We start from the raw sequence: 5,534 nt of genomic DNA, 5'->3' as shown, positions 1-5,534 counted from the left end.
CAGATACGGGTTATAGATTAGAACGTTCACATCAGGGTAACGTGACATCCAGAGACGGGGACTGGGAAAGGGCTCAGGAGCCAGTCCAAGGAGAGTGACGTGGACGAGGAGGGCATCCTGGCCTGACCCAGACGGGTACCACGTCTTGTGGGGCAGATCCTCCTGTGGCCGATGCCAGACCCCGACCACGAGTGGCAGCAGGACGGGGCCTGGGGAGACAGCCGTGTCGAACTGGTGCAGTCCTGCTCTTTGTAAAGTCCCTGGGTCTTCTGGCCGGGCTGATGGTAAAGGACGCGCCCTTGCCTGGCTGCGTGTTCTCTGTCAATCACACTAACATCGGGGCCTGTGGCACGATCGACGGAGCCTTTCCCTAAGATGCAGTCCCTTGTGTCAGGTGCTCTACACGGAAGGGCATCCAGGTCCAGCCCATGCCATCCGGGTCCGGCGTTGCTGGAGCATAGCAGAGAACTCGGCAATGACTTGGTTCTGCCGCCTTCCCTCGAGCAAGTAGACATCCCGTTCACTGACTGATCATTCAGACTTTTGGATCAATATTAAGATTTCCATGAAAAATGGTAATTTAGAAAACGACACATCTGCTAATATTGGTATAATCTGAGCCATAGAACCCCAGCAATCTTGGTGTGTCCAAAACCAGAATTTGGAGACATTCTTGGAGCCTGTTTCTCTACCAGTTAACGAATTCACCATAGTTATATGATGTTTGTTTTAAAAATACAACTCTCAGGCATGGAGGACACCGGCAGAGAATCCAACTGGACCAAATGCAGTAGGTGTCCCGTTTCCCTGATCTCGTCAGCCTTTGGGTGAAAATGGGGCTTCATTAATGACAAGAACCTACGTTTCCCTGACCTTGCTCGTGGCAACCCTGATTTAGGACTTGGCCTTCTGAAGACTCCTCACCCAGTGTGTCTGGAGTCGGAGGCTCCATCCCAGCTGGGAGCAGATCTTTGGTGTGGTTGGCTCAGGTCGGGCGTCCTCCCTGTGGTGTCTGCCCCTCCAGACACACGCGGCAGCACCCCACCTCTGGAGCCCTGCACAGGGCCCGGTCCCAGCCACGTTGGCCAGCAGAACTCAGGCTGCAGGCTTGCCCGGGTCCCCCTTGGGGTCTTTCCTCCACTGGAATATTGATTTGCGAAGCAGGAAATGTCCCCTCCCCCCACAATGGGAAAGCCTTTGGCTGGGGGTTGGGGGAAACTGCCTTCTAAAGCGGATTCAGCTACAAACCACAGACGTCTGTGTCCTCTGGACAAATCATTTAAACTTCCTGCACCATGTTTCTTATCTGTAGAATTGGACTAGTTTTGTTACCTGCCTCGCTTCCTCCCCAGGGCCTTGTCAAGACGTCAGCAGAAACGGAACGGAAAATGCAGCATGCGTTCTCCTTAGGCCGAAGTCACGGCTGAGCGTGTGCTGCCCGTCAGTCTGTGGGGAAGGCAAGTTGCTCAGAGCCCTTCTCCAGAGAGGACGTGCAGCTGGGGAGAGTCTCCCGCAGTCTGCAGGGGGCCAGGCGCTGCTGCGCAGAGAGAGGTCTTTGAGGGAGTTCAGTTCACAAGGTGCAAAGCCCTCGGCACGAACGACCTTTTGTTTCCAGGTGGCAATTCCCAGTGCCAGGAGGATGGCCCTAGGGGCGGGGACCTGCAGGGACACGCAGCTTTTGCGTGCAGTTTTAGGGCTTGTAGACCCACCGAGGCTCATCCTCGAAATTCCCTAATGGTCCAAATTCCAAATTAAAACCCTTGCCTCAAGGAGTGACGTGAGAAATCGGACCACGCACAGCAGAAACCGGGCTTCGGCAGGCAAGTGTTCCAACTAGAACGCGTGTCGGGGCACAGGCTTCCTGCCAGGCAGCCGCTGCCTGGGTTCTTCTCATTCTCACTTCGTCTTGTCCTGGTGTCAGACCTGTGGGCTGAAGTCTCTCAGAAGTAGCTTCCTGGGCACACCAGTGGTGTGGGGACCTGAGGGACCTCAGACCCATGGACAGCATCAGAAGGTCTGATTAGGGCCGGCACCCGCCATACACGCTTGCAGCCTCAGGCATGGAACCGGTCCGTGTTCCGAAGACAAGCGTGTGGCCGTGTTCGTGTGAGCCCATTTTCACTGCTAGAAGAGTAATTCACACAAGGCACTGGCATCGTCCCTTCCTAACGCTGCCACGAATGACACTTCATCACACCCCACACTTGTGCAGCACTCAAGTTAACAAAGAGCTTTATCGTACTGTGTTTAACTCATACACCGCCCTAAGGAGACAGGCAGGTGTTCCGTCTCATGAATGAGAGAATCGAGGCTGGGAGAAATGGAGTGACCTGCCCAGTGTGGCACAGCTGGTGGGCAGCACGTGACCCCAGGCCACACAGCCACGAAGTTCTGGCTCTTTCTACCTCGTCTTCTTCCTCACCAAGCTGGTCTCACAAACACTGGAAGCTCATAAAAGTTTACTGGGCTGAATGTGGAGCCCACAGAAGGTGCTAGCACATGTGCCCACCAGGCTGACATGCACCGCGTTAAATGAAATGAATGCCCAGGTCACGGGTGGGGCCGGCCCATCAGCCAGGAAGGCCAAAGCCAAAGCCAGAGGCCCGGCCCCCGATGTGGCCACAGAGGCAGGGATTTTGCTCCCTGGGGCTAAGGCTGGGAGGGAGGGAGGCTTCTCTGTGCGGAGGGAGCCAGGGGTTGGCCCTCTCTGCTTCTGAATTAGTCACGGGCTGCGAAGCAAAGGTCCTACCAGGCCAGCGAGCCTTGTGCGGTGTCCACGGCAGAGCCACGGGAGGAGCTGAGCTGCCCCCAGCGGGTTCCCTGCGGTTCGAGGGGAGGTTCCAGGCAGGCTGTGTCTGGCCTGGCTGGTAGCAGTTCTTTGACCAGTGGGCACCAGACCAGCTGCGGCACTTGCCCTGTGCGGGGCGCGCTGACCACCCTCACTGGCACTCTGGGCCATCAGGGCCGCGTGTGTCCCTCTGGAAGCCGCGCCCCCCACGGGAGCACGGCCGAGTCTTGGGGCCTTGCGCCCAGGCCTGCTTTGCCCTGTTGCCTCTGCAGCCGGACGTCTTACTCTGCACGCAGCTCAGGTCAGGACCCCTAGAGACAGCCCCCGAGACAGATGTCGGGGCAGGGTTTGGGGGGTGCCCTGGGGAGACGCACCTGCCAGCAAAGGGTGCGGCCCTTGAGCTGCAGCCTTGGCCTGTCTCCCCGGGAGCTCTGCGGCTGGGACAACTTTGTTCGTGTACTAAATTGAGGGAAAGGGCCGGGGCCTCGGATCCCCATGTCACACAGTCCTTGGCCGTGTAACACCTGGGAGGGCTGTGACCTCGGACCAGGGAGGTCCCCGCGGCCCAAAGGAGCTGGGTTGGAGCTCGGCTCTGAGGAGGGGCCCCGGGTGGAGCACGATGGTGCCCACCGAGCCCGATTTAACCAGATCCTCCTGGTACTGGTGGACGGCGAGTGTGGAAACCACACGGCGTTGCTCCTAGAAAATGAGGTGGAGTGATGATGGCGAAGGGCTCAGCAAAGGTGAACTGCTAGAAAGCAACATTAATAAGCTGTGGGCACGACTGTAAGTGACGGGAACAAACGTGAAACTCGAAAGCATTTCTGTTCATACGGCTACGTGATGTCTTCTGGTCTCTGCTCCATTTGTCCAGTTTAATTTTTTATACTCCAGGTGGTCTGTGGTGCGTGGGGCGTGTGCGTGAAGATAACAGAACTCTGCTCGGTGGCCTCACGGGGACGCTGGCGATGAGTTCACGTTTGCTTGTTGTACGTAAAATGCCTTGTTTTGCGTTCTATGTAATCCAATCATTCTGAAGTGATTCCACGAACTTCTGGGCCAGCCTGGCGCATCCTCAAAGCATGCTCTCGCCAAGCCTGCTCTTGGGACGGCCAGTGGGACCCGCCTGCCTCCGGCGGCCCATGGGACCGTGCTGTCCTCACACATCGGACCTGCCTCTTCCCCTCCGGCCGTGAACTTGGTGTTTCCCCAACGTGGTTCATCCAGACCCGGCTGCTCTTCCTCTGCCCCAGCATCGCTCTGAGGCATCCCGACAGTGTCCTCTGTGGGCACCTGGGGCCACCTGATTCTGACACACGTGACCTTCCTCTCCCCACTGCAGACCCCCCGTCTCACCGCAGATCCCTCGGTCCCCACCCCAGACCACTCTGTGGACTCCTGTACATACCGGGCACGCTTGCATTTTGCCCATTTTTTAATTCATTTTATTTTGAGCGTTCCTTAGTGGAAGTGTTACTTTGGTTACTTGGGGGAATCTGCATACGGACAAACTTGTCCCTGAGTTCAGGGGCGCATGCTCTTGCAGGGAGCAAAGCAGGCACACACCGTGTAAGACAGGAGGGGCGGCTTCCTGCGCTCCTTGGGGAGGACCAGTGACCTTCACTCACTCGCTCATTCCGTCTTTCACGTCACACACTACTTTGGTTAGCTGCTGTGATGATGAGCTTGTCCTGAAGAAACAGCAGGCTCAAGGGGTTTGACGTGGTGGCGAGTGGCTACTTAACGACTCTACTACCCATAACGCTCGCTGGGATGATGCTCCCCGGGGCCCAGCAGGGTGCGCACAGGCAGAACGGGAGGTACATTTGCAATTACAAACTGGGGTCTGATCATCGGCGCATCACAAGTCACGCCTTAAGGAGCGTGGACGCTGGTCCGCAGGGCGGCGGGAAGCCCCTGAGAAGTGCTGGGTCCCGCCTCTGTTTTATCCCGCGGAGAACAGGCCTGGTATCAGGAGGCGAAGGGGCTCTGAAGGGGAGGGACGGGGACAGGAGGAGCAGTTAGAGCCTTGTCAGGGCTTGGACTGGCGGGTGGGAACATGGCAGAGAGTAGGGACAGACCCCTCTCTGGCGCGGTCTGAAACGCGGTTTTCCAGGGGCTGTGTGCTGCGATCAGGAATTGTCGCCCAGGGCCCCGAATACTGTGGGGCCAAGCCGTAGCCTTAGGGACGCTGCTCAGGTTTTGTGGGACAGGAAGGGAAGACGGGCTCGGACGGAGCCGCAGAATCCAGAATCCAGAATTCCCAAAGCCGCGTGTGTGTGCGTGTGTGCCCGGACCTGTGGTGTATGTGTGTGCCACTCTCCGGGGCCACGGCCTAGTTTTACAAAGTGCCCCAGCGGAACCGACGCACTCCACAGTGTCCGTGCCCTGGCCCTGGGAGTTACGACTGTCCAGCCCTCCTGTTGGTTCATTCTCCTCCCTACACTCGTGAGTCGGCAAAGATCTTCCTCACGCCAGCTCATGCGATGCCCAGTAAGCTGATGGGGGGGGAGGTTTCTAGAAGAGACCCCCAACTGGACAAAGACCGGAAGGGTCTGGGGACCTGTCGTTCGCTCAGAGCCTGGATGCTGACGCCCGCACCCACCGCGCCTGGCTCCGTGCTGGCTGAGACTGTGTTGGGCTGTGCGCACGGGGGGCTGGAGAGCCTCCGAGGGAACACGCTAGACCCCCCAACCCAACTCTGCTGAGAGGGGCAGCTGGTTACTGCCGGGGCCCCAAGGACAGG

This window comes from Propithecus coquereli, unplaced genomic scaffold (genome assembly GCF_000956105.1).
Source record: "Propithecus coquereli isolate 6110/MARCELLA unplaced genomic scaffold, Pcoq_1.0 Scaffold439, whole genome shotgun sequence".
Lineage (NCBI taxonomy): Eukaryota > Metazoa > Chordata > Mammalia > Primates > Indriidae > Propithecus > Propithecus coquereli.
This window is presented reverse-complemented; position numbering follows the sequence as displayed.